General features: G+C 39.7%; 1 protein-coding gene across 3 annotated transcripts in view; it reads left to right on the forward strand.

The window, feature by feature from the left end:
- Positions 1-25,143, forward strand: part of CHCHD3 (coiled-coil-helix-coiled-coil-helix domain containing 3) — a 288,454-nt gene that overhangs the window by 156,592 nt on the left and 106,719 nt on the right. The gene's annotated exons all lie outside the window — the stretch shown is intronic.

Consider the following 25,143-nt stretch of genomic DNA (forward strand, 5'->3'; position numbering starts at 1 on the left):
TTCTTTGGTTATGGGCTTTGGGGGACATGAACCAATGACTGTTGATTAATTAGCAGAGGTGCTTACTGGTGATGTTAGTAGTTTTGCTTGGAAGAGGTCACATTAAATGTCTGCAAACAGATTCTGAGTCAGGAGAGATTTGCTCAACCCCTTTCATTCTTCTTAGGGTATATTGGGTGCGCTCTATGAGCCCGTTTTGTACATCTCGAGCAGCTTCACTTACCTCCCCGCACTCCCCTTAAGCTGTTTCTTCTTTTCCCTCTGTCCTAACTCTTGCCTGCCAGGTTGACAAAAGGTTTTTCCCTTTCCTTTCTGCGTCCTCTTTGTGAACTTACGAAAACCAATCTAGTCAACCTCAGTTGTATGCACCCAGAAAAAATGCAGGAGTTGAGACGGTGCCTTTTCACCCTTCTGGCAACTCTTTCTAGCTGTGGGTCCTTGGGTGGTCATCTACTCTTGCTGAACCTTTGTTTCTCCTCTCAACAGAGATGTGGCTTGAAGGGATGGATTTCTCCACTCCACTGAAACTAAAATTCTGTGTCTCTGCAAGTTCCCTCTCTTCTGTAGGGAAAGGAGACTTCTCACTAACCCAGTACCATCAGCCCCTGAAACTTGGTGCTAAGAAGTCCCCTTTAGGCTTTGTAGCAGCTGCCTTTGGACTATTTTCTAATGGAAAAATACATTCGGAATTCCAAGCAATTGCCTTTGAATTTAGTCTTTGGAAGATGACTTACATAAGTGCTTTTTGTTGGTATGTGTCATATTTTTCTGTTTTGTATTTAGTAAAAGTCTTAAGCTCTTCTTAATTTCAGTTTGTTTATAAATTGAGAGTTTTGACACCTCCTTCAAGCACGTTTTAGGTTTATTTACTTTTACTTGTAGGGTGAGCTTAATATGCAGAGACTTGTAGATTATTAATCTCATTACTTTGCAAAGGAACTGTTTCAAGGGGTGAGTAGTGAAACTTGTGCTAGTACTTGGGATTTACTTGCTTTTATTACATTTCTTAAATGAAATTTCAAAGCCTGGAGGAAAGTAGTGGTGGAAGTGTATTTCAGGGATATGTAATTGGCTTGAGTTCTTTGGTAGAGAAGAATTTTATAAAATTAGAGTATCATTATGAGTAGTTTGGCTTTTTGCTTGTATGTATTTATACACCCTCAAATCTTCTCAAAATTGGAGTCATAATTTCCTCAAGTATTATAATATTAAAACTAAAATATTGTTCCCTTTACACAAGACCTTTTCCTTTCCCTTGTTCTGCATCTGATTATATTCTATGAGTTTTGTTTCTGCGTGGTGGTGATTTGTCATGAGGAAGCCATCAGTGATAGGTGGGAAACAGCCTCTTTCCGAGGAGCCCAGGGGAGGGTATGACATGTGGTTGCCGTTGTAACCCAAGCAGTGTCTGTTACTGTGGTTCTTGCTCAGCCGGTAAGTGTTGGTAAGTGGGCAGAAAAGAAATGATGTTTGGAATTCTCTTTCTTATTTGCATTCAGCAAAGAACGAGCTGTATTGGGATGTATAGTTTAAAAAGCTGCTTTCATGATAAACTGCAGGGCCAGATTTAATCTGTAAATCACTTTTTAAAATGTCAAACCTGAGAACATTAAAAAAATATTGATGCCTAAAGTAAAAGAATTAAGTGAACAATGATTATATTCTTATTTTGGGACGTAACAAGCCTGTAATTCTAAGTGAACTTGAACTTGGCTAAGATGAGCCACTTGTGAGGTAGCCATATTGACCATGAAACAACTTGGTTCTAAAATGTACAAGAGCATGCTGTCACCATCCTGGAACTCCATAACAATTTTTGGTTCTCTTTTTCATGGCAACAAGTAAACAAATAAACAATAAATAAAACACAAGTTGGAAACTATCCTCTCTATGACTCAGTTTTCTGGTGCTTAAGAATAATAAGTTGAGAGAACTTGTTGATCTTCACTGTATGTGTTTGGTCATTCAGAAAACTAGTTTTTTGTTTGTTTTTAAGAGAGAGTGTGAGAGAGGGGTAAGATGGAAGGGAGAGGGGGAGGGAGGGAGGGAGAGAGAGAGAGAGAGAGAGAGAGAGAGAGAGAGAGAGAACCTTAAGCAGGCTCCACACTCAGCATGGAACATGACCGGGGGCTCGATTCCATGACCCTGGGATCATGACCTGAGCCAAAAGTCATACTCTCAACTGACTAAACCACCCATGCTACCCTCAGAAAACTAGGTCTGTATCTAAATCATATTTGTCTGCCTTTTGGGAGGACTTGCATGTCAGATAAACATCTTTTTTGTATATTTTCTTTTTCTGTCCCAGAGTGTCAAAGGACTGGGTTTTCTAGGTCTTTTGGTTAAGGTACCACATTTTCTGTTAGAGCAAGGATCAGCAAACTGTATCTGTAAAGGGCCAGATAGTAAATATTTTTTAAGCATTGCATGCCTTACAGTTTCTCTTGCAATGACTTAACTGTCATTGCAGCACGAAAGCAGCCGTGAACAAGTACATAAATGAATGGATGGGGCTATGTTTCAGTAAAACTTTATTTCCAAAACAAGTGGTGGGCAAGATTTGGCCCTTGGGCCACAGTTTACTGACCTCCGTGATAGAACGATTTTTGCTCTTTGTATATTCATCTATACAACATTGCTGCATGGGTTACCTGTGTTATAAATAAAGGGATAGATAAAGGCATGATGATGAAATGCATTTACAGTGTGCTAGCTAAAGCTCTACCCCTTTCTCACTGAAAACACCCAGAAACCCAAGGAATGAGAGCAACTTATCACAGGGATAATCTTGAATCTTCTGTGATTTGTGTAAGAGGGAAACCAGTCACAACCTTTAGTACTTTGTTAGTAGGGTCCGATTACTTGTCATACTCCTCATAGATGTGTGACACATCAGCCTGTGGCTATACATCTGTGAGAAGTGCCAGTTTTAGAAGGCTAATTCTTTGGAGTTAATGGCTTGGGTTGCATTTAGAACACAACTTGTTAAAACTGGAGCAAGACATGTCTGCTCCTCCGATAGTGTGCACGTGGGCCACAGAGATCTTAGGGCGCAAAAAATGCTCTCATTATCAGTTGAGCCAAATGGTAATATGCCTTGTGTTTAATATTACTGGATTGTTCCCTGTCTTTGCTTTCTGCAAGCTAGAATTACTGCAGACTAATCATGAAAACTTGTGACTGGATTTGGGCGACTTGAAAGTTGATTTTATTGCTTCCTGGGAGGGGGTTAGATCGGTTGTCTTAGGGGATCATTTGGTCAAAGAAGGGTAAACAGCTTACGTGGAATCTTCCAGGAACAAATGGAAATATATGGGATTAGAGTGAAAGCAAACGTGTTGGTGATGATTCAGCTATAGTATAACCCTTCTCTGACCTCTTCAGATTTCACCTGGTAGGTTAAACAACTTCTATTCCCTCAGATACATACTCTGTGATGTCCATGGCTCATTGGTTCTCTTGTGACTAGTAGACTTTCTAACATCCCTGTGCATTTCTTACCTGATGCTTACCAAGTTGGATGCTTACCAAGGGTATATAATGTTTGTTTGCAAGCCTATTTATGTTAGTTGTCACTTCTGCATAAATTAATTAAATGTCGTGTCATCTGTTGCTATTATATGAAAAATAAGGTGAATGCTTTGGAAAGACTCATAAATGTGATTTACTGAAAATTTGCTGTTGAGTTAGGTATGGGTATGGGTGAGAGAACTGTGGGAAAGATTAGGGAAGAAATCCAAGAAGGATCCTGCATGCTGATTGCTCTATGAGGGTCTTTTAGTCCTCACTCAGCATTAAGGAAACCAGTTGAAATTATTGATAATCCATTATGAAGATTATGGGGAACTCAGGAGAACCATACCCAAGGAAAAGGACTCATTCTTATTTCAGACAATTGGCAAGGAATTTGTATTTAGGTATTTTATTACAACTTAATGTATAAAGTACGTAGGTATTTTTTGTTTTTCAGTCGGTGTTTTAAGTCTGTCATTTACTAGTCCTGATGGTATTGTTTCCCACGTGTGTGCTGCACCGTGCCAGAACTTTATATATGGTCTTATTTAATCCTTACAGAGCCCATTTAAGGAGTGTCTGATTGTTGTCCTCATTTTGGTGATGGAGAATCTAAGGCTTAAATAGTCTGTGTAATTTTCCCAAGGTCGAAAACTAGTAAAGGCTAGATTTGAGATTCAGTATCTTGGTCTCCCTAACTATACCATCGCCATCCAGCAGCCAACTCAGCACTTTTGTAGTAGGTCTTTTTGAATATAGCAATAGGTAAGATCTTAACTTGTTGTCAGTTGCTAAGCTATTCCTTATTAGAATCAAAACTAGAAGTTGTCACAGAGTGAATTAGCTGTGTTGAAACAGAAAATAAAGACCAAGCTTGAACTTAAATTTTAACTATGTTAAATTTCCTGTGTTTTCTTCATTCTGGTCATCATTTCTCATTTGTTTGCTCATATACCTACTTGTAATGAATATATTGTTTTTAAATTCTTAATGCTTTCACAGGTATGATTTAATTTGATTCTTAAAAGAGAAGTAATAGGGCAGGTGTCACTAGCTTTGTTTTTTAGATGACGAAACCAAAGTTCACAGAATCTAAATAAACTGAGAGGGATGTAGAGTTTGAGTAACACACAGAAAAGATCCACATTGCAGTTAAAGAGCTGGATAAAAAAACATTTAGCTGTATAGCCTAGGTATTTAGTTAAAAGAGGAGACGTTTGAGGGGATTACCTTCTGCTAGTATGTGTAGAAGTATGATATGGAGGATTACGACTGGCTCTTTTCTAGCTACATCTGAGTATGGGATTAATTTTTTTAAGGATTCAATTTCAGCAGGAGGGATTTAGTTTAAAGACAGGAACTAGTTCTGGTAGAAGGAAAGTCTACTGGTTAATCTTCTCTATGGGATTGTGTATAGAACACTTTTAGATTCAGTCCAGATTCAGCATAATAAACTAGCCAACCCAGTGCAGAGTTGTACCGTTAGATATATTGATTTTATTTTATTTTTTTTTAAACAACAGCAGAATCATAAACGTGGGTGCAGCCTGTACCATTGGAATGCACTCATTATATACTTAGAGACTGTATTATAAATAATTTCCTACCACATTCTTTTCATTCTAGGGAAAATAAAGAATAGTGATATGAAGCTATCTATTTAGGGCAAAAGAGGCTGCTCAACAAAGTGTCATGTTTATCAGTTTCTATCTTTTCCTGCTGAATGATTTAGTTATTATTTCTAATTCTCTGAAAGAGCACTTGAAGGGTAGTCCCAGACCACAATAAACTGGTGAGGATGAAGAGTAGAGGAAGAGAGAATGGATTTAAAAATGAGAAGTATGTGAAATCAAGGGATGAGAAGTATTGTTTAACTAGATCACTGGGAAATATAGAAAAATAGGTTATGAGTAGGCAAGAGACATTGGGAGAGCTAGCTTCAGGCGGGGGCTCAAGAATTCACTGGCCTGTCCCCCATATGTGTTAATTCTGTAGTGTTAGATTCTAGAACGACAGTGCTAATTTTGACTTACCAAAGAAAAACATTTTGCTTTCTGTGAAAAATTAGTTTTATATATATCTCACACAAAGCATCACAATTTTACGTGTGCCAGGGATAATTGTGGCTTAATACCCTTTGTTCCCCGTGCTCACAAAGTCAGAAATTAGAGAAGTAATGAAAAGATCAGTGAGGCATCAGTACGAGCAAAGATGCAGAGAACTAAGAATGTATTTGCTAAATCAGGAATAGGGAATTTTTTTTCCTCTGTAGTTCTACTAATTATCTGGAGGAAAGAAAGAAAGAAAGAAAGAAAGAAAGAAAGAAAGAAAGAAAGAAAGAAAGAAAGGGAGGGAGGGAGGGAGGGAGGGAGGAAGGAAGGAAGGAAGGAAGGAAGGAAGGAAGGAAGGAAGGAAGGAAGGAAGAAAGAAAGAAAGAAAGAAAGAAAGAAAGAAAGAAAGAAAGAAAGAAAGAAAGAAGAAAGAAAAGAAAGGAACCCAGCCACAAGTAAGGCGCTGGGGGTGGGACTAATGCTTCTCGGTTTTTAGAGTCAAAAGTACAACATATTCGACTTGATTTCCTTTGAACTTCAAAACAATAACAACAACTTAATGCGTTGCATACATTTTCACCCACTTAAGGGCAAGAACAAAAGTGAGGAAGAAGAAATGAGCAAAGAAAAGAGACCAGAATAGAAAGAAATTACTAATAAGTGGAAAAACGGATAAATAAGGGAGGGAAAGATGATGGCAAAGAGTCCAAAAGAAAACACCAGAGGAAAGAGAATGAGGGAACAATAGAGGTTGTCCACATCTGCCCTCAACAAGCCTGTTCCAGCACTTTCTCAGACTTGCTGGCCTATGCTTTTGCCCTCTGAATGTGATTCACTCAAAGTAAAGCTTTGTCAGAATTGTCCCTTTCCTCACCCCGTGTTTCCCAGAAGCTCCATCGCTGCTCTCCACCTCTGTCTTGCCTGAATTCATTCCTGCTTACCTCAGCTTTGGTTCCTTGCTCCGCTCTCCCAGTGGATGTCCTCGAAGCTTGTGGTATCCATAGGACTTAGTGTGTCCTTGTTGGATTTATCTTTCTCTTCTCTATTTTAGCTTCATTAGTAAAGTTTTCCTCCTGTTGTTTCTAAGTTGATGTATTTAAGTAATCTGGTTACATAGCATTTTAGGGTCCCTGTTCCCCTCACTGAGCACATTCTCAATGCTCACACATCTCTGTCAGGTAGGGGGTGCTGCTTTGGCATAGCTGCACCCCTTTTCCCCACTTTCAAGCTCAGCGGTTGAGAACATTTGAAAGCTGTTGCCTGGAAAAGAAAAGTGTGTTTGTATTTCATTGACATTTAGGATGTATCTATCACAACAAATAGATAAACCAGACCATCTTTTTTTCCCATTCTGTGGTGCAATATATTTCTTATTGATTACATGCATAATGATACTAATTTAGATGAACACAATTGTATGCCCAGGCCTAGATGGTTGAGGTTATAATGTCATTTCTGCATGTTTGAGTCCTAAGTAGAGATCACTGTTCAAGAAAACTGATGTGCAGACCAGACCCCCTTTCTTTGGTTGGATTTTATATCCCAAATGAATCAGATGTTAGAGAGCTTTAGGTATTTATAGCCCTGATTTTCAGCCAGATGTCATTCTAAATACATTGTTCACCATCACCTTTTGGGCTTGGCTTGCTGCTCATCAGCGTGATCTCGCCTTGTAGTGGCTTCCAAGTAGGTGACAGTGATGTCACTTCGTTTTCAGTTATCTTTCAGGCCATCTTTAAAGCCTGTCTTCCCTTCCTGGTGCTGCTGGCTGCAGCCCACTGTACGAGTGATTCTTCACATTTGTTCAGTCTGGGCATGATGCGGCAAGAAAGCATTGTGTTATAGACGTCCCTTGTTTTCAAGGTCTTGTGTGTTTGGGTTTTGTTGGCATAGACAATGTAGAGGAAGTTGTTCAGGTTCTCACATGTGTTGCCAGTCCTTGAATGCAGCCTGCTTTCCCACCTTTAGGCATCATACATTCTGAACCTGGAGTACCCTTTCTCTTGTCTGGTGGATGAATAGCTACTCAGTCTCTAGGTCCCATCTCAATATTGACTTCCTTGGTAAAGCCTTTTCTGACTCCATTGGCATAATTTCCCCCTTCTCTGATTTCCATGCCACCACCTTTCTCATTATATTATGTTGTGATTTTTTAAAAATCAACTGTCCCTCTTTAGATTTCTAGATCCTTGAAGCAGGGTTTTGTCATCATGGACGTGCCTACTACAGTTACCTGAGGTTGTTGAACTTGGGGAGAAGCCAAATCTCTGGTCTACTTCAAACAGAGGAAATGCAGGGCTCATTTCCTTCACTTCAGTTGAAATCTCTACATTCTCTTTGGTCTCTCTTGGCATGTGTCCTTGACATACCTAGTGTCTTGATTTATTCATATTCTTGAATGTTCATCGTGATAGTGTTATTTGTTGTAACTTGTGAGTAGTTGCTGTGCCTGTGTGCTCTTCAGCAGAACCTAATTTTGTCATTGTGGTGGTTATATTCGGTTTAACAATCATGTAGTGAAGATTTAGTGTTTTGCAAATGCTAATCCGTTTAACCTTATAACTACCTCATGAGGGAGGTACTGTTAATAGTCCCATTTTAAAGATGAGGAAACTAATGCACAGAGGGGTTAAAATAACTTGCCTAATATCACATAGCTAGTAGGTGGAGGAATTAAAATTCCAACCCAGGAGTTCTGGCTGTGGATTACATATCATTAACTCCTGCAATTTACTGCCAACATCATTGGTGATACTTTGTCTTTAAACGCTAGCATGGTTAATCTACCTTTTTAATAAAGAGAATGGGGCATTTCAGAGGGCAAGCTCAGAATCTTGGGTTGGGCAATAATTTCTAACCAGAAATTGTTTTCATTGTATTTTTCTCTATTATCTTCTATTTGTGACAGTTGAATCTGGTTTTCTAATTATGGTAGTTATATAAAGTTTTATAATTATTCGGCTTTTAAAAGTGAGTTACTTTAAAGAAAAATATCGAGCCAATAGCAGTAGGTCTTAATGGTGGTTAAATTCATATCATAAAAGTCCTAAGAGTGGTACATGAACTACTAATTGATAGGATATTGTGATAGTTGCATGGAGAAAGTGAACAAGAGTTGTGGGTATGACAGGTTCCTAGTTTGGCTGATGTAATTGACTTTTATTCTATTACCAAAGAAAATATTAGCACTAACTGAGGGAAAAAGAGGGAATAAAAAGGACATGGGAGGACACATTAATGTTCAATTATTAGTTTACTCATATTGCGTATATATTGAATTCTTTTGTCAGATTGGATTTATAAGTAAAAACTCACTCATGCCAAAAGTGTTCTCCTGCATAGTTTATGGTTTTAAACATGTAACCCGCTTGGGAAGTGGTTTAGAAAAGTTTATAAAAGAAGGGTACGGAAAACCAAACGTCAGTCCTGTGAGGTCAGTTCAGAGGCACTAAATCAGGAGTCAGGAGAGCAAGGCAAGGAGCAAGTAGGCTGAGCCAAGATAAGTTTTGTAGTGCACACGAGTTTTATTTTCCCATATCACTTTCCGTGCACCTCTGCAACAAACTTTTGGTTTCTCACAGGATTTCTATGGGAAGAAAGAAAATGAAAATAATTTGAGCTGTCCACACCTTTGGGTTCTCTGGGCCCTTTTATGGGTCTCTTGTCAGTGTCTGCCATGACTCATTTGCATTCTGGTGGTTGCTGGGCACAATAGGGCGCTATATAAACAGCCCGTCCTTTCTACCCACGTGAGCTGAAAATAGGCTCTGGCTGCTGTCTGCCCGAAGGTGATGTCACCCTGGTGATGCTCTGTGAAACAAAACTGGTGGCCCTAGTTTTGTTTGGGTAGGAGTGGTAAGTCATCTTTTGGTCACTTCCTGGCTGGAACCTCTTCCCATATTGTCCCCATCAGTCCCTGATTCCCAGAGTGTGGCCTGCTTGCTTTCTACCGGTTTCTACTTAGATGTGTGCATTTAGGGACTGGGCATGCTCCTGGGGCCACTGGATCACTGTTGTATATTTGTGCAACTCCCATCTCCTCCAGCTTTTCTGTCCACTGTCTTCGTGCCCTTTAACTCTTTTTATGGTTCAACACGGTCTGTGCTTCTTTTGGGGCCTAATCTATGATTGCACCTCCCGCACCCTAATTATTCTCCGTTACTCCTCTTAGTATTCTGTACATTTTTCTTCGCTTTTTCTTTGACCCAAAGCATGTCTGACAGCCAGGACAGTGCTCTGGCAAACTGTCAGCCAGCTCCAGTTGATTGGGACTGCCTGCCTAGAGCACTGAGTTGAGGAAGTTCTGCGGCCCCCTTTAGACTCTGTGAGTAAAGGGCAGCGGTGGCCGAGTGATGTCTGCCATGGGCGTGGGAGAAAGAGGTGTTGACATACTTGCTTCTGTCTGCCATCCTGGATGGGTGTCTTGGAAGCATGTAATTGCCAGCTCTTTACTGATCAGAATGCACTGCTATGTTCCGTGTGATAAAGTAGAGGGGGTCAGATTGGATCAAGGGAAATGGAAATCATAAGCTGACTGCGTAGGCCTATCTCTTGGAAGAAGAGAGATGGAGGAAATGCCACATACAAAAATGCACAGTATCAAATTGGGCGAGAGATCTACAAAGGGGCATTTCAGAAATACACTTTTTCTTACTCATCTTCCTCTTTCAAAAATATACTCTTTGAAATGCCAATAGTCAATAAGAAAGTTGAGGAACAAAGAGCGTGCATTTAGTTAAACCACTCTGTGGCCGTCTGGAACCTGAGCAGTGTAGGTAAGCGTATGAGGAAATCTTGTCATTCATCCTCCAAACTACATGGTGCTTCTCTTAGGTACCTGCTAGGCTCTGTTCATGCAGTGATCAAAAGACATCCACCCTGCGCCTGAGGAGTTCACAGTCTACAAATTTTACTTTTGTTTTTATAGTTATTTGTATGCTTGTATCCTCCCTCCCTCCCTTTCCCTCTTTCCCCCTTCCTTCCTTCCTTCCTTCCTTCCTTCCTTCCTTCCTTCCTTCCTTCCTTCCTTCCTTCCTTCCTTCCTTCTTTCCTCTCTCTCTCTGTCTCTCTCTCTGTCTCTCTCTCTCTCTGTCTCTCTCTGTCTCTCTGTCTTTTGGCGATTTTATTAAAGCATGGAGAGTTTTTCAGAGGAAAACCCATACCTGATTAGTTTCTCATTCTTGTTGCAGCCTCTGTTGGTTAACTTTATGTGTCCGCTTGTCTGGTCCAAAGGATACCCAGATAACTAACTGGTAACACATCATTTCTAAGTGTGTCTGTGAGGGTATTTCTGAAAGAGATGAACATATCTGATTCAGTACACTGAGTAAAGAGATCTGCCCTCACCGATGTGGGTAGGTGTCATCCATTCTGTTGGGGTCCTGAATGGAACAAAAAGGCAAAGGAAGGGTGAATTCTGTCTCTTCATCCGGGATGAAGTCCGTTTCTCTTGCCCTTGAACACTGAAGCTCCTGGTTCTTGGGCCTTTGGACTCCAGGAGTCAAACCAGTGGCCTCAGCTCCTCTGATTCTTAGGCCTTCAGATCCGGGCTGAATTAACCAACCAGCGTTCTGGTTCTCCAATTTGCAGACAGCAGTTTGTAGGACTTCTCAGCTTCCATAACTGTGCAAGCCAATTCCTATAATGAATGTTCTCTTATATATCTCTCCACATATCCTATTGGTTCTGTGTCTCTGGAGAAATCTGACTAATACACCCTTAAGCAACAATCCTCTGTACGATGCCTCATACACAGAAGTTTTCTCATAACTTTTGCTGAATGCATTGGGTGCTGCAGGCTGCAAGTGCCATGGGAGTTCATACCAGGGAATGGTTAGTGGAGCCTGGGCATGGCTTTGGGCAGAAGGTGAGAAAGGTACTGTACACATCTTGACCATTTATTGGCTTTGTAACTTGATCATTTCTTTTCACTTCTGTGACCTTCGTGTGTTCTGGTATAAAATTGGGGTGATCATTTTCTCAGGGTTTATTTTACTATTTTTGTGCTATGCTGTTCTCTAGGCGTTGTGTAGAGAATTTAATTTAGTCCTAGCATTGTTTTGAGAATTAAATGATGTAATAAATATGAAAGAACTTTATAAACTCCTAAGTGCTGTACAACTATTAGTTTTTATTAATCTTTGTTATTAAGAGTGGTTTTCCTTTTGGTTCGTTTTCTGTTTTGTTGAAGTGTCCACGGATGCCTAAGGGATCCAGCCTGTTCTGGACCCAGCAAGCAGGACAAGGGCTTTCACTTCTGACCTACTTCTTGGGGCATCTTAGCCATCTATTGTAATTCATTGGAGGAGGGTCTAGAGTTTAAAACTCTTTGACCATACCTTAGAAACCATTAAAAAATGGTTTTAAGATCAGAAAGCTAGTTAAATCACAAATTAATCATGGAATGCAGGTTTCCTTGACTAACATTTTTAAAGTGGCATACAAAACAACATCTCAGTGAAATATCTGAGCAAATATTAAAATTAGGGTATTAAAAACTTTATCTAGAGCCATCATGATTTTTCTAAGGTAATGGATTTTATACAGTAGTCTTTTGTTCAGGATAAAGGACTTGAAATTTACTGTTAGACAGTAGTGAATTTGAACATCTTGATGGAAGGACATTGGTACTTGTGTGGAGCTGGATCTGGAGAATGCTGTCGTATTTTCCCAGATTTTTAACCTTCGACTGCCACTGGTGGTTAAAGAAAACAATGCCTGAGATCTCATGGTAACCTGTCCCAATTTTCGTCCTCTTTCATTAATTATATTTTCCTTGCTAGTTAATTTTATTTTAGAATGGTGTGCTTGACATCAAATATATCCATGGCCTATCTCCAAATCACATGGTTTCAATGGCTATTTCTGTCTGGAGATCCTCTGTGGCGTGGCTGACGGGACGCACTGTGTTCACGTTCGCACGTCTCCCCTGCGTTTTGGAGAATGGTTTGTTCTTTCAGTTTTGCAGTCCCCTGTCCTCTCACTGGGATTTATATATTTACTTCAGATGGTATTTAGAAAGTGCTGGTGGAAACATAAATGCCATTCAGCACATGTAGGCCGCTATTATCTCACACCTGGATCCTTTCAACAGCCCCCTTAATGGTTTCCCCACTGGCATTCTCCCCTCTTTCTAACCCATCCTATGCACCAAGATTAATCTTCCTAAAATACCGTTTTCATCCCACTCCAAAACCTTTAGAGGCCCCCCATGGCCAGCAGGATGAAGTCCGGACCTCTTAGCCAGACAGTTATGTCTTCCTGCAGACTAGTTCCCACTTACTTTCTGACCCTCCTACTGTAAATTCCCTCTTAACTGCTGTATGCGCCGAGGCCTCTTGTCTTCTCTCCTGTGTACCTTTGATTACTGTCCCCTCTCTTGCAGTGGCCTTTGACTCTGCCTCTGCCCATCTAAATCCTACTCATGGAGCTTTCAAGTTCTGGTGCAGCTGATCGAATCCTTTATTTTTTGTGCACCATTCACTGTCCTTATCATATATTATCTTTTATTATGGTTGGTTGTTTACACAACCCATGCACTGCTCTTCACGCCAGTTTGTGAATTCTTGAAGAACACAGTTAGTAGACAAGAATGGATTGTTGCTGGTTTTATAGCTCTGTGCAAATCGCAAGTTCAGGGTTGTGGTTTATGGTCACTGAGATGTATTTGGCTATTGTGTTCTACCACATCTAGCACAGCGTTGGAGGATCTTCATAAAATAGGTTTCACTGAGTGCTTGTTGAATAAATGAATACATATGTTAGGTTGATTTTGTTGTCCAGAGGGGCAAATTATTTTAGCATTTAACTTAACGTGTTTGCAGGTGTGTAGGGTCTGGTTTAGGAACAGACATGTTCACAGTGGCCCCAGAGTCATTTATGGGCTGTCGTGTGTTGTGTATTCTGCTTAGATCATGGTTTTATGCTTACTTAGAACTGAGTAAGTTGGTGGCCCATTTTTTCTACCAGCCAAATTGGAAAAGTTCTCCCAAGTGTTCCAGAAATCATTTGGAGAATACGTCAAGTAACTGCTTTATGTTACATTTCAGCTCTTGAGGACGCAGGCTGCCTCAGGAGCCAGAAAGCACGAGTAGGACAAAATACAGCTTGTTGCAAAGATCAGTTAAGCAGTCTTTTTTACAAATATTCCACCAGTTGTCAACTCTTCCTTGATCATGTCATCATTACTGCTTGTATTCATCTGACACCAGACAAAAAGAATAAAGGAAAAAGAGAGGGGGACTTGGGAGGGAATTCCTTCAGCGCTTAAACCAGGCTTGTCACACCACAGGGACACAATATCTGGTTTTAATAATCTCATATATCATTTGCAGTTTATTATTAGTAAAATACAAATCCTATCTCAGAACTTTTTGCAAAATTTTCGAGATTATGAAATGTCACTTTTGCTCTTCTTTGAGGAAAGTAGGGGAGGGAGTGTTAACTTGCTAATGTCATTACACTGCTTGTTTTCGGGCTCAGATTAATAGCAGGTGGTAGCCATTTTTCAGAGCAAACAGGCTGCCTTTTTAGTTCAGTTAGGAAAAAGCACTAATTCTTTCCTGGAGTCTGGAATATTCTGTGCTAGGTGACATGGCAAGGATCACAAAACATCCAGCATTTTAAAATAGAAAAGCTGGCTAATATTGTTAAAATTTTAAAGAATCAAGCCAGAGCTTTCAGCAATAAATTTCTTTTGCTGTACTGAATGACTTACACATGTTGGTATTTATGCTTAACATATATACCTGTTACTTTCAGTGAATATGTTTTCATGCACCTCTTTTGATTTGTGGTCTGTAGTATCTTTGTCCACTTCTTCAGTGCTCATCCCAGATTGTGAACACCCCTTAGCAGCTCTGTAGATGATCACCCATGCAAATGCATGCTTTTTTATTGTGTATGTGCCTGGTGGGCGGTGGAGGGGGGAAGCAGTGATGTTATGTTTGATATAGCAAGAATTTTTATTTTTGGTTTCTTTTTTCTTATTCAAAGGCAGGTTTTTTTGAGATATTGTTTAGTATGTCAACTCTAAATGTGAGTCAAGATAACCTGTATTCTGTTTTTAACTCATGACTAACTAGCTTTATGATCTTATGTGAGTAGAGCTGTCCCAGAATTAGTTCTTTAACATCTGAAGACCTTGGTTTCTAAGGCACATTCCTGCTTCAAATGTATATGATCCTTTCTCTTTTTGTCTGAGTGTTTTTGATAGCTGATAAATATGGCATCACGTGTCACTCATGCTATGTCCTTAAGATCATCTTTTTACTTGCATTGTACTTGTACTTGGTTTAAGAGGCTTGAGGGTGGGGGTCACTTTCTTTGGGGCTGGGATCTTATCACTTAGCTCCTCAGAACAGTTGCTAGGGGCTTTCTGGCATCTGATCAAATGATGGATGAATGAAAATCATACTCACAGGAGGATGATTTTTAAGCCAGAAAGATAACATATAATAAGATGGCCATAACTATAAGGCAGGCAGGATATCATGTCAAATAGTTAATAATATTCTGACTTCCCAGCAGGCAAAACCAAGTCAAAGTCAAAAAGTTGCTTTTCATTCTTGGATCCAAACCTATAGAAGTGTCTGCCTGGTGAGCTGTAGTAGTAGGGAGAGTTAGAAATTCTGTTTTCACGAGACAGTTCTTCCAGCTGTAGATTTCAGGCAAGTCTCTTGTCTGGAACCATTTCCTTAACTATTAAAAAAAGGGGGGGTATAAAACTGTACTCTTTACTTCACATTGCTGTGGAGTGAGGCTTTCTAACATGATTATGTAGTTTTAGGTCTTAAAAAGTGATAAAGGATGTTAAGAATTGTAAGTGGACATTTTGGTTACGTCCATTCCTGAGTTCCTTATTCAGCAAACCTTGGATGAAAAGCAACCCTCCCTCCCCTCAGTGTACCAAAGGATTCTGGAATTTGAGAATCTCTGTATCATTATGGGGTTTCCACACCAGTGTGTAAACAGGGATGAGAACAATGCTAAATCTAAGCTAGCCGAGCTCAGAGAATGAGAAGAGGTGTGATTCAGTGTGGTTCCACCATGGGCAGATAATGGCTGCCTTCTCATCCTTCTTCAACCAGCTTGATCCAGGAATAGAAGTGGCTTATTTACATTCTATCTGGTCTGCTCTCTTGCTTTCTGTTTGGATGATTTATGGTTTGGGTGCATTCTCTTCTTTCCATTCCTCCTCCCTAAGCCTTCTTTCCATTTTTGCTTTGTTGAAGCTTGAGTTTATCATTCGTTGTTCCCATGGTCTCATATCTTAACCGCTTTTCCTTGGTCAGGTAAGCTGGAGGCCTTGTACAGAGGGCCAGGTACCCCTTCATAGTTTCATTACCAGTGGCCATTGCTGAGGAAAGTTTTAAAAATAATTTTTATCCTTGTAATACTTTCCCAATTCCAGTTTTTCTGGGAATACAGTGGAGTCACATCTTAAGGGTTTAGTTTTAAAATCAGCATGAGAATTTTATATGTCAATTACATCTCAGTAAGACTAAAAACAAAAACAAAGAAACCTCAAGCCCAGAAACAAAACCCGTGTATGAGGCAAAGATTTCTTTTGTTCAGATTTATTCTTAAGAGCCCAGCCATGCTATTTTTCTTCTGTTATTGAGTCACTATGTTTCTTTAGTTGAGCACTAGATAAAATGTTGGCTTTTATTTAAGGATTTGTGAATGGAAACTCTATTATCTTGAAGCACTAGAATTCTATTCATTGGGCAGGAAACGAGGCAGGCCAAGAGTGTGGCAGGCTGTCTGTCCCAGGCTTCCCGATGGGGTAGTAGAATCCTGTGCGTTACTTAAAATTCCTCTGTCCAGGGGCGCCTGGGTGGCTCAGTCGGTTAAGCATCTGACTTCGGCTCAGGTCATGGCCTCGCGGTTTGTGAGTTCAAGCCCCGCGTCAGGCTCTGTGCTGATGGCTCCGAGCCTGGAGCCTATTTCAGATTCTGTGTCTCCCTCTCTCTCTAACCCTCCCCCGTTCATGCTCTGTCTCTCTCTGTCTCAAAAATAAATAAACGTTAAAAAAAAAAATTCCTCTGTCCCCTCCTTCAGGGACTAGTTTTGTATTTGCATAAATTAAATGTGCCTGTGACGTAATTCCACCGTGCCGTCCTGTTTAAAGCATTATAAATGAGAGAAGGATGCCCAGTTATTTTCTGCACTTAGTCTTTTTTTTTTTTTTTTTTTTTGGTAGAAAATGAGAGCCAGTGTGATTTGGTTAGCAGCAGTGAGCTGAATTTGTTTTAGAAAGCGGCCCATTTTATAGTCAGTCTTACCTGTTTGAATCTGACAGGTAGCATTAGGTTCAAGAAGCAGGCCTGTGACTATTGCTGAGAGCCTGAGAGCCGGGAAAGGCCACATCACTTCTCCAGTAACTGGACACCCACCACCAGTGCCACGTCAGGCAGAGAGGGAGCGTCACGGCTGCCGTGCAGCGTCTGCCCCTGGCAACCAGGTGTCACACACACACTCCAAATGTTGTTTAATGTGTACTTGTAGCATCCTAACAATTGGGCAGCAACACATACGCATTCAGTGAATTTCCTCTGGCCTAGCTGGAGAGTAGATTCAAATTGAATAACAGCAGAATTGTTGTGGTAGATGTAATGCATAAAACGTGAATGTTAGAGGGATCTTAGGTATTATTTAGACCGTCCCCTTAATTTAAAGGAAAGGAAACAGGCCCCAAGAGGTTACCAGGATCATGAGTTAGCAGCCAAACTGGAATTGAAACTTTAATTGTCTGATGACTGTTTTGTTGCTTTTCTTGCTGCGCAGGACTTCTGGATCAAGTTGTATTTCTTAGGTCCGATTGGAAATATGCAGCCTGGCCTGCATAACTGGGGCAGTTCCTAAGGAACTGATACGTACAAACAGATATGAACTCACTCGTGGTGGCTGGTTTATTTTGAACTGGAAGCTGAAGTTTAAGATCTGCTCAGAGTTGGTCTTTGTCATTTGCAAATCAGGTTATGTGGCAGCCATGGGGGTGTGCCTTTCGGCTCTCACTCTTGGAGAGAATGTGTTGCCAAGGGTGCACTTGGCCGTAAGCCTCAAGCTGCTGCAAGTCTGGAACCCCCCGCAGGCGTTCGTCCCCAGGCCGTGCCCCTGCCTGGCTGATAGTACGCGGCAGAGGCTCTGGAGCTGCGCCATCTTGCCTGGCACAGGATTCCTCTAATGGTCAGTCTTCGGCCTGGGGCTCCTCTTTGTCCTGGCCTTTTCGGAGCTTTTCTCAGAGCTACGCGGTTGTCTCCTTCCAACCTCACCTCGCACCACAGGTATCAGACCTACAGCATAGTCAGAGGCTCGCTCTGCCACCTCTGCCACTCCTGCTCCCTCTCTCCTTTATCCTCCCCCCCCACTACATCCCTCCTACTTCTGATCTGCCTCCGTGTCTGCATCCCAGTGGGCCTGAGCTGACATGGCATATCGGTGGTTTTGAAGACATGTTTAGAATATTCTGCATTAGCCTCACAGCAAATTTTAAAAATCTCTTTATGTTGGGTAGGGTTGAAAATAACTACAAATCGTTGACTAGTCACTTTTACATTGTCTTCCCTTCATGTCGAGCCAAAATGAAAAGAAATCCAGTCAGTGAGTGATGTCTGCTGTCAAGAGCAAGGGTCCCAGAACCAACTTGCTCCCAGACCTTGGGAATTCCCTCCGTCAACAAGGAATAAGGTTATAAGAGGAGAGGTTGACTGTGGCCAATGGGTCCCAGTAATATACGCATTGAATCTCAATGTAAATTGAACAAACACAAGTTAATACAAAGAAAAGGAAGTCAGAAGTTGGGCGGTAATTGCTTCCACGTTGTTGTCCAACTTAGGTGTCAGATCAGGGCCACCAAGTGTCTTGGCACAAATAGCGTGGCTCACGCAGCATCTCTGTGCTAGAGTGCTTCTGAGAGTTTGTAATCTCCGTGGTAAAACAGGATTATACATAAGTGCCTGGAAATGGAAGTACTGTTCCCCACAATGTGGAATAAGGAGATCGAGACATTGTAGTGGAACTGCACTTTGCTCCTTTCTACTCTGGACCCCGTCAGATGTGGTCTGGAGTTAAGACCATGCTGCTCTTATATGCGATGGTAACACTCAGTGGTTTATAATGCCCATCTATTCTGCAGCTGGATTTGATAATAAAAGCCCCTTCCTGCTCTGAGCCCAGTAGTTTTCTTGAATATGGTCCCTTTCAAAAACTGCCTTTTCCTCTTTTGATGATCATTCTTATCCTTAAAGTTTCTAAGCTTACTAATGATTCTGTGACATGAGGTTCTTATTTATTCATAGAACTTGGTCTTCTGGAACATCGTTTTCTATTCCGTTGCCAAATGTGATTCAGGTGGTCTTTTGGACTTGATGCATGTTTGCATTCACTTGTGTCTTTCGTAAACATGGGGTAGCTAAAGTTAGCGTCATTAGAAAAGATAAAGCTGCTTATTTAAGAATTCTGAAATCCTAACAGTTCATTTACTTTTGATTGAGCATTTAGTTAGTGTTTCTTACGTGCTGGATATCATGATGAATGTTCTTTTTTCAAATGGGTGTTTGGGACCAGCATGGAATATACAGAACTGAACCAACCAGGTGGTATATTTCAGTACTTTTCATGTTGAACTGTCATGTTGCTTTGTAACATTGAAAGTTGTAAATTATAATGGAATCATTATATACCTATTCTCAGGAATGATCTATAAAATATTTAGCATCAGGTATAGTGTTGTCATTGCCCAAGCGGAACACATGTTAAACAACTAGTACCAGTTCATGTCAACTGGATATCCATTCTGCCCGAACTGAACATCAGTTGCATGGATTCAAAAATTTTAGGTTATACGGGCATTGGTTCTGTTTATATAGGGAGCTATAGAAAAGACAGAACTTACATACTTATTTTATAAATTGCATACTTCAGAAATAAAGAATTCACAAATAAAAAATTACATTCCCAGTTTCCTTTCTCACTGAGATATTATTCATTACATGCATGTGAGCCATTCTTGTTGCTTTTATACATTATACCTTTGTGGTGCAACCCTGCCATGTTATAATGGGAGCAAGTCTCCACCTCAGTTTTATAATACAAACAGGTGTTTATTGAAGAAAAATGTATTAGCAATAATTGATACAAGCCATTCAGTAAAACTCAGTGGTCCCAGTTGTCTATTCTTTTAAGTTGTTTTATTTTCAGGACAAGGGTTACCTGGGGCAGACTAGGCTGCTTATGGTTGACTTTAGGCAGCCAACAATCCTCTTAAACCAGTGGTTCTCAACTGGGGCAGTTTTGGCAATGTCTGCAAACATGTTCGGTTGTCCCAGCTCAGAGTTGGAGTGGTACTGTTGGCACCATAGAGGCCAGGTATGCTACTAAACACATTCTGTGATGCATAGGGCAGCTCTCCACTACAAAGAAGGATCTGGCCCAAAATGTCAGCAATGCCAAAGGTGAGAATCTCTGTCTTCAACCGGTGCCTGGATACAAGACTGTTAAGCGATTAAGCCTAAGGCACCATCCTTAAAGTTAGAGCTGTGTGCTTTGTTCTCATAAGCTCTCACTGACTGATAACTGGTCACACCGCAGATGTAGGAGGGTCCTTCCATTAGCCAACCCTTGTATCTTTTTGAGCGTTCATTTTACTAACTAAAAAGAACTTATATCTGACATCATGCTAGTTAATGAACCATTTTCACTAATAAAATCTCATTTGCACCAGTCATTGTGCCAATTAGCAAACCATCATTATTGATCAAGGCATGCATGAGTGAAGCCCTTGTAGTACCCACCTGTACTTTTTCAGCTTCCGATTTCACACTTCCAGTAAGAATACTTGCTGACTGCTCCTGCGTTGTGTGTTCTTGAGTAGCATACTGGCAGCACCTGGTTCAGAGTTTAACCTAAGGAACACAGACACATGATGTCATGCTGCGCATCTTGAAGTAAATCACAGATGCTGTGACAGAATTGCTCCCCAGAAGTTGTGTCTTCTTACTTCCTCCAGTCTCTTCACCTCAGTGTACTTTTTTTCCATTTGAGCTACCATGTCCTGAGTGTTTCCTTTGTGGAAGCTCCAGACCTAAGTTGAGCCAGAGATCCAGAGAGGAGTAAATCTCTTCCTAGACAGGGAGGAGGGTTTACAGTTGAGAGAGGGACAGTGGCTAAGTAAACATACATGATTCAAGACAAACTCAAAAACAGGGGCTATAAGGGGCAGCTGGCTAGTTCAGTCAGTGGAACACTTGACTCTTAATCTTGGGGTTGTGAGTTCAAGCCCCACATTGGGTGTAGAGATTACTTAAAAGTAAAATCTTTAAAAAAAAAAAAAAAAAGGCAAACAGGTGCCGTAAGAGACCTGCTGAAAGTTTTATTAGGTGCAAAAGTAGCAGAGGCAGCAGGGGGTGGGGAGGTGGGGATGACTTGGGAAAAGCTACATGAAGGAAGTAATATTAGAGAAGGATTTTAGAACATGGATGAGGCCTGAGGTGGCCATCGTGATTTAACAGAGTTGGAATGGGTATATGGATTTCCTGACTCCCCACCAGGTGGACTACCTACTATGTCATAGTGGTAGTAAGTTCTGAAGCTAGAAACATGGAGAAGTAAGTGTATCAGTAAAAAATTATTTTCCCTCTCTAAAGCTGTAGAAGAAAGCTTGTAAAATTGTTTCTGACTTCATCTAGCACTTAATTTTGCTCCTTTTGTTAACTACCACGTTCTGCACAACTACTAGGAGAGAACTGGAAGAATTTAAAGCAAAGCAACACTAGGTTGTTTTCTATTCTAAATTTATGTACCTAATAACGTCCTCTCTTCACTCATTGTTGTTGGCTTTACTTTTTAATTTCAAAAGCCACTTTGCTGGCATTTTGAAGAAACTAAGCAGATATGCCCAAAAGTGGAAGAGGACTTATTCATTAGGCTGTTTCCAGTATGTCCTTAGCATGAAAAAGCTGAAATGTAGACCGGAGTTCTTGAAACTCTTCTGGGGAAGACAAAACAGAAACAAATGGACTGATCAAGTCCTGGGGCCTGGATATGAGTTCCAGATTTAGGATTAAGGAGTCTGTTGGAAGTCCTGGTCCGTATTCAATTTATGTTAGCGGACATAAGTGTAGTTTAACATTTCAAGCTGGGGTTTGGTCATAGCTCGTGCCTCTAAGTAGTCATTGAAAAGCGCTAAAGTTGATAATAGGTTGGGCATCATTCAAGTTAACCCAGATGAGTTACCCTTTTTGAAGGTCATCTTCTAATGTGGTTCGGAAAACAGCACTTTGTATAATTCTTTGTTTATTAATGCCACTTGATAAAAGCTCAGTGAACCCTATGTAATTTCTCATTTATAACGGAAGTCTAGTATTCAGCTAATTGAACACATGGCTACTTTAATTATTTTGTTACGGCCAATTGATATTCTCAATGATCATGTTCCATAGCTTCTAAATGTATTATTACCATACAGGTTTAGGTTCGTCCCTGTTGGATATTTCAGTTCTCTCTTTGTTTTATGTCAGCATATAATTTTATTAGGTTCCTATATATTTTGTGTTCTGTGTAGGTTTAATGAGGAATAAAGCTCTTTTTTCTGCTCTTATTTGCCTATGTGAGTTATTACATAGATGGAGATTGATCTATGCCACAGATGATCCATATCATTGTGAAAGACTAAGTCTTTCTCCATCCATTATATGTGTGTTTCAGATTTGTTACAAGATTTAGAATGATAGGAAATATAATTATAGGGATATCCTGGGTGCATTGATTTACAGTTGTTGCCTTTTCTCAATCCTGGTAGTCTCTGGCTTCTTAGTATCAAATTGAGCAGGTACCTGCTTTGTTTTCTCCCTTGAGCAATTAAAATTGAACACTAGCGTTTCCAAGTACTTTGTCATTCAAAATATACGAGCTTTCCCGTAGTCCCAAACCTTTCCTTAACATGCCTTGTCCTTGATGTCCAAAGAAGAAGTACAACCTCTGAGCTAAGTGATTGTGATGTCACTGGGTTCTCAATGCCACGTACCCTGTGCCACATCTCAGTCCTCAGCAGCAACCAGGCCTAAGAAGGCTGAGCTACTATGCCCAAAAGTTTTCGGTACGAAGAGTTACCTAGGAATGTACGGGGGAAGGTAAAGTTCCCACCACCACAATATGTTGTGTCCAAAATCCCAGTTTTTACTTCTGTTGATCTTATTATATTCTTAGTCATAGTACCTTCAAATCCTTTCTGAAAAGAATCAAGTCTTAAGGAAGATAATATATGGGTACTTTATTTTGAAACTAGCTACCACCGAGTTTAAAACATTGAAATATTTATGTGTTGGGTTTCTTAAAGGAACCTTGATTTCCTTATTTTCTTTGTTTCTCTTGCATATGGGGTGCTCTAGTTTTCCATAATGATCCACTTAAGTTCTGTCATGTTTTCCCAAGTTCTGATCATGTTGTCCCAAATCCAACAGGATCTGAAAACTAACCAGCGTACATTTCTTGTAGTGAGAGGAATAATAGCAAACAAGAGATGAGGGGAAATTTTTTATATTCCTTTTTTTCTAAGAAATAATTCTGCAATAATGTTGTAATCCTCTTTGTTTTTATTTGTTCATTTACAATGATTCTCTGTTAGAGAGTTATATGTAGAAGTTTTATTTCCTTGCACTTGGTTTACTGCTTTTTTTTGTAAGTTGAGTGTGATTCTCCATACTTGGCAGCTATTAGCTTAGTCAATGTATTCTAGGCTTGTTTGAGTTTCAGGATTCATATTGTGTGACTTTCCCTCCCAGCATCACATTAACTGTTTCAAAGCAATGTGCTGTTCAGGTGTTGCAGCCATGCTTCTTGCTTTGTTGTTCTCCCCAGTGGCTCGCAAACTATTGATTCTGTTGGCTGTCTAGGGAAAGATTTGTGATGTTAGACTATAGTTTGGTGTTTTCCGGTCTTTGGAGGTAGTTCCTTTTTAGTGTGCACATCTGACCGTTTCACATGTTGCTTTAAATTTTTTCAAAGATTGCATCTTAGAAAAGTGAATGAGGATATTGCTATACATCCTTTATTTATGTTGCTTCTCCAAATTAAATTTGTTGGTGTATGTGGTCCTCAGTAGGTTCAAGCAATATATTTAAAGTATTGAATTCTTTAGTGTTTTCTGAATAACCATAATGGAATAGCTATTACTTTTTTGTGTCTGTGTTTTTAAAAAAGTCTCACTGTGCACTATATGTGAACAAAAGAAACATTTAGTGCAAGTGTTTTAAGAACCATGGTGGGTACTGTCAAAAATTGAATGGGAGAGAGAATCAAGTGCTAGTACATTAAGGATTTTTGTAGGTAAAATAATTTCCATGCTATAAATAATTGTTCAAGTTGTTAAAACAATTTGGTTGTTAATATAATTACTTAATACCTCACTCTTTGAGCTTCTCTATCATATTTTTCCATATCCTAGTCAGGGATACATTTATGTGATATTAACGTTTAAGAAGCATTTTTCTGATCACAGAAGTAATCATTGTTCATAACAGAAATTTTGGAAAGTATAGAACAGTCCAAATAAGAAAAAATATCCCACTATGCATATCATATTCACTGTTAACATCTTAGCATACTAAGATGGGTAGTTTTTTCCAAGTCTGTATAACAAGGCACTCAACTTTCCCTGTTCCTTCCTTAACCAAAATTAGGAATTTCCCGTATGTGCTATTTTATGACCTGCTTTTTCCCCCTCACATAAAATTTTGAGTTAAAGAAAATTAACTATTCTACTAAAACATTAATTTTTAGTGGCTCTCCATGTTTGGTCATTATAGCTGGACAAAATCTTTATAATCAATATCTTTGTGTTGGACCTAATCTTATTTACACAAACTTCTGTCGTTCCCAATTATTTGTTGCTTTAAATAATGTTGGCTGTATTTTCTTAGGTATAAATCCTTGTGTGCTTTTCTTAATATTTCCTGGGATTAAATATCTAGAATAAAATCAGCCAAGTGATAAACAGATTAATAATAGTAAAGACATGTGTATGCACCCATCCATCCATATGTTTATATGTAGCTATTTTCATAAGTTTTAGTGTACTTAATTTGTGTACACTTTCTAATATTTATGTAGTTAAATTCATTCTTTGTGATATATAGTTCTATGAGTTTTGACGAATGCATGCAATTGTGTAACCACCACCATAAGCAAGAAGAGTAGTTCTCTCACCTCAGACAATTCTCTCGTATGTCCTTTGACTATAAAGTATGTTTTTTTTTTAATTTGGAAAATATAAAAAAGCAAGAATAACTAGAAACCGCTCATAAGCCTACCATATAAGTTTTGTTGACATTTTGTTGAGTATCCTAGTTTTTTTCTTCCCTACCAAAAAAGAGATTATACTGTCCTTTCTGTTTATTATCTGTTTCTTTTTTTACTTAGTATATTTTGAGGATATTTTTATTTAACCATTAAAATGTTGTGGGGTTTTTTTTTTTTTGCTTTTTTGCAGTTCTATACAACCCTATCATGAACATCTTCATATATTGTCATAATTACTTAAATCCTAAAAATAGAGTTTAGATCTCAGTGAATATGTATA

This window comes from Neofelis nebulosa, chromosome 4, assembly GCF_028018385.1.
Source record: "Neofelis nebulosa isolate mNeoNeb1 chromosome 4, mNeoNeb1.pri, whole genome shotgun sequence".
In the NCBI taxonomy this organism is placed as follows: domain Eukaryota; kingdom Metazoa; phylum Chordata; class Mammalia; order Carnivora; family Felidae; genus Neofelis; species Neofelis nebulosa.